This window comes from Mustelus asterias, unplaced genomic scaffold (assembly GCF_964213995.1).
Source record: "Mustelus asterias unplaced genomic scaffold, sMusAst1.hap1.1 HAP1_SCAFFOLD_2800, whole genome shotgun sequence".
Taxonomy (NCBI): Eukaryota; Metazoa; Chordata; class Chondrichthyes; order Carcharhiniformes; family Triakidae; genus Mustelus; species Mustelus asterias.
Window position 1 is genome coordinate 4,388 of NW_027592745.1, and position 12,959 is coordinate 17,346.

Genomic DNA, 12,959 nt, shown 5'->3' on the forward strand with positions numbered 1-12,959 from the left:
GAAAACCTCAGCAGATCCGGCGGGGTTGAGAGGGACAGGATTGGCGGCCGGGGACTTTCCAGCCCTTACGGGCGGAATCCCCAGCCCGGAGACAGAAGAGCTTTTGGCTGGTCCGTCGAATTTTATCCATTCCTCCTTCTCCCTCCAACTCCACCCCGACAATCCCCAACATTGGACGGGACTGGAAAATCCGGCCAATGTTTCAGGCGGATGACCTTCCATCAGAGAGGGGATGGGGGGGGACGTTAAGAGCTGCGATGGTTTTGAGGAAGAAGAGATTGCGCGAAAAGGAAAACTGAAAGCGAAATGTGGCGGATGCTGGAAATCTGAAACACAAAACAGGGAACGCTGGAAAAACTCAGCAGGTCTGGCAGTAAGGGAGAGAGAACGGAGTTGACAGTTCGAGTCCGTGTGACTCTCCTTCAGAGCTGGAGAGAGGGAGAAATGTGTTGGATTGGACATTGTATAAGAGTGGGGGGGCGGGGGGGGGGGGCAATTGGAACAGAAGGTCAGTGATTGGCGGGAGCTGGGAGGGATTGCAACAAAGATGTGGCAACCTTTGAGAACAAGTGACAGCTGGCCCAGTGGGGGAGGCGGGAGGGAGGGCCACGGCATTGGGACACAACATGTTTGGGGTGTAAAAGGAGGAGTTAAGATGGAGGAGAAAGTTGTTGAACTCAGCGTTGAGTCCTGAGAGATGTAACGTGACTAATCAGAAGAGCGGCACGGTAGCACAGTGGTTAGCACTGCTGCTTCACAGCTCCAGGGACCTGGGTTCGATTCCCGGCTTGGATCACTGTCTGTGTGGAGTTTGCACATTCTCCCCGTGTCTGCGTGGGTCTCCTCCAGGTGCTCCGGTTTCCTCCCACGGTCCAAAGATGTGCGGGTTAGGTTGATTGGCCATGCTAAATTGTCCCTTAGTGTCCTGGGATGTGTAGGTTAGAGGGATTAGTGGGTAACATATGTAGAGATATGGAGGTAGGGCCTGGGTGGGATTGTGGTCGGTGCAGACTCGATGGGCCGAATGCCCTCTTTCTGTACTGTAGGGATTCTATGAATTCTATAAGATGAGATACTTCTCCCTCCGGCTTGCGTTGGACTTCTCTGCAACATTCCAGCAGGCCAAGAACGGACATGTGGGCACGGGAGCAAGATGCTGAGTTAAAATGTGAAGTAAAGTTTATTTATTAGTCACAAGTAGGCTTACATTAACACTGCAACGAAGTTACCCCTAGTCGCCACACTAGGCGTACACTGTTTGGGTACAGTGTTCGGGTAACACTGAGGGAGAATTTAGCATGGCCAATCCACCTAACCAGCACGTCTTTCGGACTGTGGGAGGAAACCGGAGCACCCGGAGGAAACCCACTCAGATACAGGGAGAACGTGCAGACTCCACACAGTGACCCAAGCCGGGAATCGAACCCGGGTCCCTGGCGCTGTGAGGCAGCAGTGCTAACCACTGTGCCGCCCCCATGGTATGCCGTAGGAAGGCTGTGGAGTCACGCTTGTAGACTGAGTGTTCCACAAAGCGGTCACCCAGTCTGTGTTTAGTCTCCCCAATGTAGAGGAGAGCTTTCGTGTGGAAGGAGATGGCCTCTGATCGGGCAGAAAACAGAAGGGATTAGGTCCAGAAAAGGTAGTCCTGTGGTGCCGATGAGAATGGGACAAAAGGAACAACAAAGAGATTCGTCTCATGCGGGCTTTGAAAACAGAGACAAAACACCAGAACAGCCAGTCCGTGCAAAGCAAATGAAACAAGATAGGAGAAGGAGATTATGGTCTGATGTTGTTGAGCTCAGTATTAAGTCTGGAGGTGCCTTGTGTTTTATTCATTTGTGGGACACGGGCGTCACTGGCTGGGCCAGCATTTATTGCCCATCCCTAGTTGCCCTTGGAGGGCAATTGAGAGTGTCTCTGGAGTCACATGTAGGCCAGACCGCGTAAGGACGGCAGATTTCCTTCCCTCAAGGGACATTAGTGAACCAGACGGGTTTTTCCAACAATGGTTTCACGGTCCTCAGTAGATTCTCGATCCCACATTTTGTTTTCATTGAATTCGAATTCCACCAGCTGCCGTGGCGGGATTCGAACCCCAGAATGTTAGCTGAGTTTCTGGAGTGGTAGTCTGGCGGATAATACCACTAGGCCATTGCCTTCGCCGACCAATAAATTGAGGGTGAAATTCTCCAGACCCCCTCCCGCTCCCCGGTGGGTTTTCCTGTGACAGAGACGGCCCGCCATCGGCTGGGTCCTCTGGTCCCACGGACGTTGATTTACATTCCTCGCCCGTGACTCCCTTGCCGGGGGGCGGGGGGGGGGGGGGGGGAGGTCAACTTGGGTGGGGTCGGATGATCCCGCCGACAAGAAGGGACAAGGAATTCCCCCCAGGTGTGCTTCCTGGAGTTTGCACCGAGTCTCATTGGAGCTCTGGGGCAGAACGAGGACAGGGTGGGGAGCAAGGCGGAGAATTATAAGTCGCAGATTAACTCTGGAAGCTCAGGGAGTCACGTACACTGAACGGTATTCCAATGGACGGCCACTCCAACTGTGTTTGCTCAGTGTAGGGCCAATGGCATTACAAGCAGTGAGTGCAAATATACTAAACTGAAGGGAGTACAGCTAAGTTAGAGTATATACATATGACATTCATATACCTTCCCTGTCATTAGGGTGGAGTGGATTGGGTGAGGGCAGTGTAATTCATTCCTGCTTTTGAAATCTCTTCTAACTTTTGGATTCCCGTTCTAAGTTCCTGCATCCTCATTTATTACAGATAATTCCCATGTAAACCTGTCACGCTGGGCGCAACTTTGAACTGTAGGTGGCGATGCAGCACAGGTTGCAGTGTCACACAGGTCACACCACCCGCCAACTCTCCTCCTGCGGGTCCAGAGTGCGTCTCGGGCTGTCCGTCCACCATCGGTCCGCTTTGTGTTCCCACCCAAAGTTAAATCTCCACCAACTCGTAATCTCACCTTCCTGCCGGAGCTGCAGCACCGCCGCTGGTGGCAGGCTGTAACTGCAGCGTGACATGTTTACATAGCACTCGTAAGCACGGGCATGGAAATTTCCAATGGAAGGAGAAGGCTAGCAGGAATTGTGTGCAGACGGGCGCCATGGTGGCACGGTGGTTAGCACTGCTGCCTCACGGCGCCAGGGACCCGGGTTCGATTCCCGGCTTGGGTCACTGTCTGTGTGGAGTTTGCACGTTCTCCCCGTGTTTGTGTTTCCTCCGGGTGCTCTGGTTTCCTCCCACAGTCCGAAAGACGTGTTGGTTAGGGTGCATTGGCCGTGTCTGCGTGGGTTTCCTCCGGGTGCTCCGGTTTCCTCCCACAGTCTAAAGATGTGCGGGTTAGGTTGATTGGCCATGCTAAAATTGACCCTAGTTTAGGGGGCATTAGTAGGGTAAGTGTGTGGGGTTATGGGGATAGGACCTGGGTGGGATTGTGGTCGGTGCAGGCTCAATGGGCTGAATGGCCTCCTTCTGCACTGTAGGGATTCTATGATTCTATGTAGCTAGTTACTACATCCTATTCTTTGCTTCATATGTAGCAAGCACATTTTTAAAGATATGTGTTTTTTAGCCCCATCCTGAACCCCATTTCCCCTCTCACAGTTGTTGGATTGACGTTTTCATGGATGTTGGGTGGCGCTACCCTCGTGGCTAGGTTAAGGGTGGCCTAGACAGCAGGTATTGACCAGATATTAAACATTGAGAGAATCACAGCTCAGCCTGTCCTCCGACATTAACCCACACACAAGCACTCTGCAGTCAGAGTCACGGGATTGGGTCTGGTTCACTCCTCTCGGAGCGATGGCACCAAAGCCAACAATTGAATCTCAGACAAGGTCAACAAACTCTGTACAGATTGGATCCAATAAGGATGGCGGCGTGAGGCATTAATATAGACACTACATCAACAGGGAACACAAAGCTGAGTGATAAAGGCAGCAGAGGGTTCAGGGTGGGGGGGGTTCAGGGTGGGGGGGGGAAGAGGGTTCAGGGTGGGGGGGGCAGAGGGTCAGGGTGGGGGGGGCAGAGGGTCAGGGTGGGGGGGCAGAGGGTTCAGGGTGGGGGGGCAGAGGGTTCAGGGTGGGGGGGGCAGAGGGTTCAGGGTGGGGGGGGCAGAGGGTTCAGGGTGGGGGGGGCAGAGGGTTCAGGGTGGGGGGGCAGAGGGTTCAGGGTGGGGGAGGGCAGAGGGTTCAGGGTGGGGGGGCAGAGGGTTCAGGGTGGGGGGGGGAAGAGGGTTCAGGGTGGGGGGGCAGAGGGTTCAGGGTGGGGGGGCAGAGGGTTCAGGGTGGGGGGGAAGAGGGTTCAGGGTGGGGGGGGAAGAGGGTTCAGGGTGGGGGGGAAGAGGGTTCAGGGTGGGGGGGAAGAGGGTTCAGGGTGGGGGGGTAGAGGGTTCAGGTTGGGGGGGGAAGAGGGTTCGGGGAGCAGAGAGTTCAGGGTGGGGGGGGCAGAGGGGTCAGGGTGTGGTGGGCAGCGGGTTCAGGGGGCAGAGGGGGTCCAGCGGCAGAGGGTTCAGGGGGCAGGAGGGTTCAGGATGGGGGGGGGGGGTAGGAGGGGTCAGGGTGGGGGGGGCAGAGGGTTCAGGGTGGGGGGGACAGAGGGTCCAGGGTGGGGGGGGCAGAGGGTCCAGGGTGGGGGTGGCTGTTGGTCCAAGGTGGGGGGGGCAGAGGGTTCAGGGTGGGAGGGAAGAGGGTTCAGGGTGGGGGGAGCAGAGGGTTCAGGGTGGGAGGGAAGAGGGTTCAGGGTGGGGGGAGCAGAGGGTTCAGGGTGGGGGGGGGCAGAGGGTTCAGGGCGGGGGGGGCAGAGCTGTGTGCAGTGAGGCTTCCACACTCACCACTTGCTGTAAAAGTTAATGTTGATTCTATTTTTCTTTCCCCCTTTGTTGATAATAAATCAGAGTGTTTGTGAGGGAGAGTTATCATTGCACACCCTAAACCCCGTCTGTTAAAACCCACTCCTCTATAACCCTCCCCTATAACTACCCCCCAAAACCAATCTCCCCAAAACCCACCCCCTATAACCCACCTACCCCCAAATCCCCTCCCCTATAACTTACTCCCCTATAACTTACTCCCCTATAACTTACTCCCCTATAACCTACCCCCCTATAACCTACCCCCCTATAACCTACCCCCCTATAACCTACCCCCCTATAACCTACCCCCCTATAACCCACCCCCCTATAACCCACCCCCCTATAACCCACCCCCTATAACCCACCCCCTATAACCCACCCCCCGAAACCCATCTCCCCCGAAACCCATCTTCCCTATAACCCACCCCCACCCTAATACCACTCCCCTATAACCCACCCACCCCCAAATCTCCTCCCCTATAACCCACTCCCCTATAACCCACTCCAGAACTTTATACCCCTCAATATAACGTCCCCCACCCTACAATTCCCTCTTGCGGATAGTGAAGAGGGTTGTCAGAGGATACAGCAAGATATAGACCGGTTGGAGACTTGGACGGAGAGATGGCAGATGGAGTTTAATCCGGATAAATGTGAGGTAATGCATTTTGGAAGGTCCAATGCATGTGGGAATTATACAGTAAATGTCAGAACTCTTAGCAGTATTGACAGGCAGAGAGATCTGGGCGGACATGTCCACCGATCACTGAAAGTGGCAACGCAGGTGGATAAGGTAGTCAAGAAGGCATACGGCATGCTTGCCTTCATCAGTCGGGGCATTGAGTATAAAAATTCACAGGTCATGCTGCAGCTGTACAGAACCTTAGTTAGGCCTCATTTAGAATATTGTGTACAATTCTGGTCCCCACGCTACCAGAAGGATGTGGATGCTTTGGAGAGGATACAGAAGAGGTTTACCAGGATGTTGCCTGGCCTGGAGGGCATCAGCTATGAGGAGAGGTTGGATAAACTCGATTTGTTCTCAATGGAGCGACGGAGGTTGAGGGGCGACCTGATAGAGGTTTACAAGATTACGAGTGGCATGGACAGGGTGGATAGTCAGATCTCTTTCCTAGGGTAGAAAAACCAAGTTCTTGGGGACATAGGTTTAAGGTGTGAGGGAAAAGTTTAGAGGAGATGTGCGAGGCAAGTTTTTTTACACAGAGGGCGGTGAATGTCTGGAACGCGGGGAGGTGGTGGGAGCAGGTACGATAGCGGCATTTGAGAGACAATTAGACGAATATATGAATAGGATGGGAATGGAAGGGTACGGACTCCGTAAGTGCATACGGTTTTAGTTTAGGCAGGCATCATGATCGGCGCAGGCTTGGAGGGCCAAAGGGCCTGTTCCTGTGCTGTACTGTTCTTTGTCCTTTGTACCTTAACCCCCTCACCCCCTACAGCTCCCCTCTGTACTCCAAACCCCCAGTGTCTAAACCCTCCACAAAACCCTCTGCCTTAGAGGGTTGCAGACGCTCTGTTATTTAATGTCTCTTGGGGATCTGGAGAGCGAGTGGGAGAGCAGGGTTGGAAGTTGAGGTAAAAGATTGGCTGTGAATGCACTGAATGGTGAAGAGGGCTTGGTGGGGGGGGGGGGGGGGGGGGGGGGGAGGGGAGAATCCACAATCTATCCCTCCACCTATTTCTGATGGAGAACCACCACCCCCCCCCCCCAACCGCACCCCCCTCCCACAGCATCACCCGCCCCACCCCCCCTCCCACCGCACCCCCCTCCCACGGCTTGCTAATATTAACGGTTTAGGATGTAACAGAGAAATAATACAGCAGCTTATCTTTTTACCTTCAGCAAGTTTATTCGGCACCCAGCTCGGCAGAGAAGCAAACCCCAGAAAGCTTCCTCCCCCAGCAACTCTTGCAGCTAAGTCCATTTATTGGAGACTGGGCCAACCACCATCGCCTGCCTCCAATCAGGCAATTGTTGACACATTGACACATTGAAATACCTGACTCCCAACTCATCCCTCCATCCCATGACTCCCACTCTGCTGTCTAACCCCCCCCGCCTTTCAACATCTCCCCCCTGCCTGCCCCCTTCCCACCCCACCTACAATTCCCACCCTGACCCCTTTGCTAGGTTCCTGCTCCCCCTCCTCCTCCTCAGTCTAACTTCTGATGTTGTTTGCCTGCCATGTGGCAGTGGGTCACGTGAGGGATAGAAGGGGGGTCGGTTTAGGACAGAGTTGAGGAGGAACTTCTTCTCTCAGAGGGTGGTGAGTCTCTGGAATTCTCTGCCCACTGAAGTGGCGGAGGCTACCTCGTTGAATATGTTTAAATCAGATGGATTCCTGATCGGTAAGGGAATTAGGGGTGATAGGGATCAGGCGGGTAAGTGGAACTGATCCACTTCAGATCAGCCATGATCTTATTGAATGGCGGGGCAGGCTCGAGGGGCTCGATGGCCTACTCCTGCTCCTATTTCTTATGTTCTTATGTTGCAGAGAGACCAGCTCAGTTACTGTGGGGCTGCGGGGGAGGGGGGGGGGGGGGAGGAGAGGGGGGGGTCGTTAAAAAAAAAAACGTGGACGTGGCTGGCCAGGCCAGAATGCATTCCCCCATCCCGGATTAAGAAGATAGGGAATGGGATTGTCCCTGGCAGGGAGGGTGGATCCAACATGGTGACAAGTTGCCTTTGGCAAGGCTGTGCATCTAGCCCCTGTGCTCTGATTGGTGGGTGGGTAGTATAAGACTTTCATTTATAAATACAAATTGCATCGTTGGCGCCAGCGGGGGTTTGTTCCGGGCCCAGAACTGGATCGTCTCCTCTTACTCAGCTTTGGGTTTGGATCCTGGGAGCTTCGACTGGATCCTGCAATGAGAAGAGACGCAGGGATTGAAGACAGAGATTGTTCCGTACAGAAAAAGAACACACACACAAACGGACACACACACACAAACACACTCTCACTCACACACATGTAAACACGCACATGCATACACATTCCTGCAGGTAAAAGTTCATTTGTTACAGAATGTGGGGCTGGCGAGTTTGAGCGCAGGTCTGTGGGTCAGTGAGAGAGCACTCAGTGAGTAAAGGTCAGTGGGGGGGTAACGGTCAGGGGGGGTAAAGGTCAGTGGTGAAGTGGCCACTGGCAAGGGTTCAGTGCAGGAGGGGCCAGTGGGAGAGAGAGGTCAGTTTGGGAACAGTCACTGGAAAGGGGTCAGTGGGGGGTGGGGTCAGTGGGGGGTGGGGTCAGTGGGGGGTGGGGTCAGTGGGGGGAGGGGTCAGTGGGGGGAGGGGTCAGTGGGGGGAGGGATCAGTGGGGGGAGGGATCAGTGGGGGGAGGGGTCAGTGGGGGGGTGGGGTCAGTGGGGGGGAGGGGTCAGTGGGGGGGAAAGGGCCAGTGGGGGGGAGGGGCCAGTGGGGGGGAAGGGTCAGTGGGGGGGAGGGGCCAGTGGGGGGAGGGGTCAGTGGGGGCGGGGTCAAGTCAGATCCCAGTGGGAACATCTGCACAAACACACATCCACACTCCCATGACCCTCTAACTGGTAATTAAACACCATACTTACATTCACGCTCTAATGCATTAATTGTTTGTGCCGTGCATGAGAAAACACCAAGGATATTGTTTTACACACACCCAAGGATTTTACAGTGAGAATCCACCACGATCCCACTTGCAGATATTCCCAGAGGAAACAGAGCCAGAGTTACCCGAGCCCCACCCAGCCCCTGTTTGAGCCAAATAAAGAGCGACGTACTTTGTAGTGAAGTCCTTGATGTGTCCCCTCACCAACCCCAGGTACTGGTTGATGTGAACCTGCAGAAAGGGAAGATTTCAGTGATATTAGAAACAACTTCCCCGTCACATAGTCAGAGCTCGTTACCCAGACAGTGCGGGCTGCTGCTTGAAATAGTATCCCAAACAGCACCCCCCCACCCCCCCCTCCCACACACACACACATTCACACACACACACACATTCACCCACACACCCACACACACACACACCCACACACACATTCACCCACACACACACCCACACACACACACACATTCACCCACACACACACACACATTCACCCACACACACACACATTCACCCACACACACACACACACATTCACCCACACACACGCTCACACATTCACCCACACACACGCTCACACATTCACCCACACACACATTCACCCACACACACGCACACACTCATTCACCCACACACACACACACACACACACACATTCACCCACACACACACACACACATTCACCCACACACACACACACATTCACCCACACTCACACACACACATTCACCCACACACACTCTCACACACACACACATTCACCCACACACACACACACATTCACCCACACACACACATTCACCCACACACACACACACATTCACCCACACACACACATTCACCCACACACACACATTCACCCACACACACATTCACCCACACACACACACACATTCACCCACACACACACATTCACCCACACACACACATTCACCCACACACACACACACATTCACCCACACACACACACACATTCACCCACACACACACATTCACCCACACACACACACTCACACATTCACCCACACTCACACTCACACATTCACCCACACACACACATTCACACACACACATTCACCCGCACACACACATTCACCCACACACACACACATTCACCCACACACACACATTCACCCACACACACACATTCACCCACACACTCACTCACTCTCTCCCTCATACACACTCACTCACTGACTCTCTCTCTCACACCCACACAAACTCACTCACAACCACACACACACATATATACACACTCACACTCACCCCTGTTAGAATGTAACCGGTGACAACTTTGTATTGGATGTAAGGTGACCAATGGAAACAAGATGTAAGGGTCAGCTGACCCAGTAAAACATGGAGCCAATCACAGAGTGATGTAATAGTCAGCTGACCAACTGCTTCACTATAAATAAGGAACTATGTCGAATTGTGGGGAGCTTGGAGTGGCCCAGGGCGAGGCCCCAAGTTTGGAGTAATGATGTTTCTTTATTAAACCCTATCTTTGATTTACAAGTTGGAGTAAGTTTTGTTGTATTTTCATTAGCTGCATTTTGAAGAGTTCCTTCTCAAGAAACATTGATAGCAGAGGAAAACCCATCGTCACTTGGTGTTTGTTTTTAAGAAGTGCGACAACCATGGCAGAAGGTCGAAGTAAACCGGTGGGATTGGACTGTCCCCCTGTCTTGGCAGATGCCAAACCATATCGGCAATGGAAGGCAGAGGTGGAAATGTGGACCCTTGTCACCGCAACACCAAAAAAAAATAGCGAGGTATGGCATTAGCTTTGTCACTTCCAATTAGGAGCAAGATAAGAAGCTAAGTATTTTCCAATTGGACAACAGATGCCCTGAATAGAGAAGAAGGGCTACAGCCTCCTGCTACGACAAGTTTTACCAGAAAGATGAGTTCTTGGAGAACTCCAAAAGACGAGTTCTTGGAGAAGGATGGGTGATGTTTGACAGGATTAGGAGACAAGACACCCAGTCCATGGAAGAATATATCATGGATTTTGATAGGGATTGTAACAAGCTAATGAAATTTAATTTGGAGATTCCAGATGCAGTATTGGCCTTTATGTTGTTGGACCTCTGCATCTTGCTCAGATGCTGTTTAGATATCCCTGTTGACTCATTGTTGTGGAGATGCCTTGGACTGGGGTAAGCACAGTAAGAAGTCGCACAACACCAGGTTAAAGTCCAACAGGTTTAATTGGTAGCAAATACCATAAGCTTTCGGATAGTTCTCCAAGGCGACCTTCACGACACACGACAGCGCAGAGTCGCTGAGCAGAAACTGATAGCCAAGTTCCGCACACATGAGGGCGGCCTAAACCGGGATGTTGGATTTATGTCACATTATCAGTAACCCCCACAGCTTGCCTCCTGATCTTGCAGAATCTCACTGGCTGTTCTGTCTGGAGACAATACACATCTCTTTAACCTGTGTTTAATGTTCCCTCCACCCACATTATCTGTACCTTTAAGACCTGGCTGGCTGTAGAGATTTGCATTCTAATTAGTATTCTGTAACTTGATGTTGTGTCTCTGTGCACTGTTGGAGAACAGATTTTCACTCCATCTGACGAAGGAGCTGTGCTCCGAAAGCTTATGGTATTTGCTACCAAATAAACCTGTTGGACTTTAACCTGGTGTTGTGAGACTTCTTACTGGACTCATTGTTACACCAGATGTACTTTGTCGGATATCTGCTACACTTTTTGTTGCGTGAACATTGCCCATAAAGACCGATTGTCCACATAACACACCATAAAAAAAATTCTGTTAACGTGTCAGACAAATATATCCCCATATCCAACGCCTCCACTAACGCTAGGGTTTCAGCCGCCAATGTGCTTTTGACTTCCCTTCTTATTTTCTTTGCTTCCCAAGCCAAGGGGCAACATTTTCCTTCCCTTACCTGCCAGGAATATTATGAATCCAGCACCGCTCGAACGTCCATCTGGTAGTTTGGCATGTGAAGCATCACTAAACACACGTCTGTCGCACATGGATACTCTTTTAGTAATGACTGGAATACAATTAAGGGGAACAGAGTCCCTCTTTGATCAAATGGCAGCATCATTAGAAAAGTTTTTCGGGAAACAATCCTTTCCCACCACCTCGTTCAATACGGACCGGAATGCCATGGCGCCCAGAACGGAGGAGTCAATGGTGACTCAACTGCGTAGTAAGAAGTCTAACAACACCAGGTTAAAGTCAAACAGGTTTATTTGGTAGCAAAAGCCACACAAGCTTTCGGAACAGGCTGTCCCTTCGTCAGGTGGGTGGGAGTTCTGATGCCAGACCAAATGATGCACGGAGGCCTTTAAACAGAGACAGTTACGTCAATAACAGACCTGGTGTCAAAAACGGTTATAACCGATTGGAAAATGGGGAAAGAAGCCGCACATGGGATACTGAGAAAAGACGTTTAAATCGAAGGAATGCTGGAGGGATTGTGAATCGCTGTTTCCAGTGCGATTCCCCAACCACTACATTGTAAACTGTCCGAAAAGAGGAAATCATGTCTTTGAAACCAAATGTGTCACAGAAATACGTGGAAACTGACAGTGACGAGGATGAGGACCAGGAAGGCATTGTTTTGGTGGCAGAAAGGTTGAATCCCATAATGAGCGTCCTGATGATAGACTCTTTCAACTGTGCTGTTTTAGATAGTGGATGTACATCCGCTGACTGCGGCCAAGATTGGCCAGTTCGTTATTTAGGATCTCTTGAAAATAAAGACCGAAAGTAAGTAAAAGAACATGATGGTTCCACCTGCTTTAGATTTGGAGATGACAACACTCTAACATCCGGCATGGTAGCACAGTGGTTAGCACTGCTGCTTCACAGCTCCAGGGACCTAGGTTCGAATCCCGGCTCAGGTCACTGTCTGTGTGGAGTTTGCACATTCTCCCTGTGTCGGCGTGGGTTTCCTCCGGGTGCTCCGGTTTCCTCCCACAGTCCAAAGATGTGCGGGTTAGGTTGATTGGCCATGCTAAATTGCCCTTAATGTTCCGGGGTGCATAGGTTAGTGGGTAAATATGTGGGGGTAGGGCCTGGGTGGATTGTGGTTGGTGCAGACTCGATGGGCCGTATGGCCTTCTTCTGCACTGTAGGATTCTATGATCCTCCAAAAAGGTGATACTTCCCTGTAAGATTGCGGGAATCAGTTTATTTATAAGTACAGATGCAGTTTCCAGTGATATACCTTTGTTGTTAAGCAGGTCTGCGATGAAGAAAGCTCAGATGACCATCGATTTGAAACAGGATAAAGCTGTGATATTTGGGAAAACTGTGGACCTACATTTTACAACATCTGGCCATTATTGTCTTCCTTTTAAGTGAACCGAAATTATCAGACCAAAGGATTCATGAGGCATTAGCATCGCTAACAGACAACAGCATGGTGGACAAAAGGATTATTCTGAAACTCCGTAAGCAGTTTGGTCATCCAGCACCACAGAGACTGAGAGCACTGC

The 12,959-nt window shown here is 51.8% G+C and overlaps 1 long non-coding RNA gene across 2 annotated transcripts in view; it reads right to left on the minus strand.

Annotated features, from left to right (window-relative positions):
* Nucleotides 1-5,487: 5,487 nt before the first annotated feature.
* Nucleotides 5,488-12,959, minus strand: part of LOC144490037 (uncharacterized) — a 31,045-nt gene continuing 23,573 nt past the window's right edge. The window contains exons 4-6 of one of the 2 annotated variants that reach the window (XR_013497136.1): nucleotides 8,649-8,707; nucleotides 6,667-7,755; nucleotides 5,488-6,507 (exon numbers count right to left, since the gene is read on the minus strand). This is a non-coding gene — a long non-coding RNA (uncharacterized LOC144490037). Of the gene's footprint in view, nucleotides 7,756-8,648; nucleotides 8,708-12,959 lie in introns of both variants that reach the window. The other variant, XR_013497135.1, reaches the window with a different exon arrangement.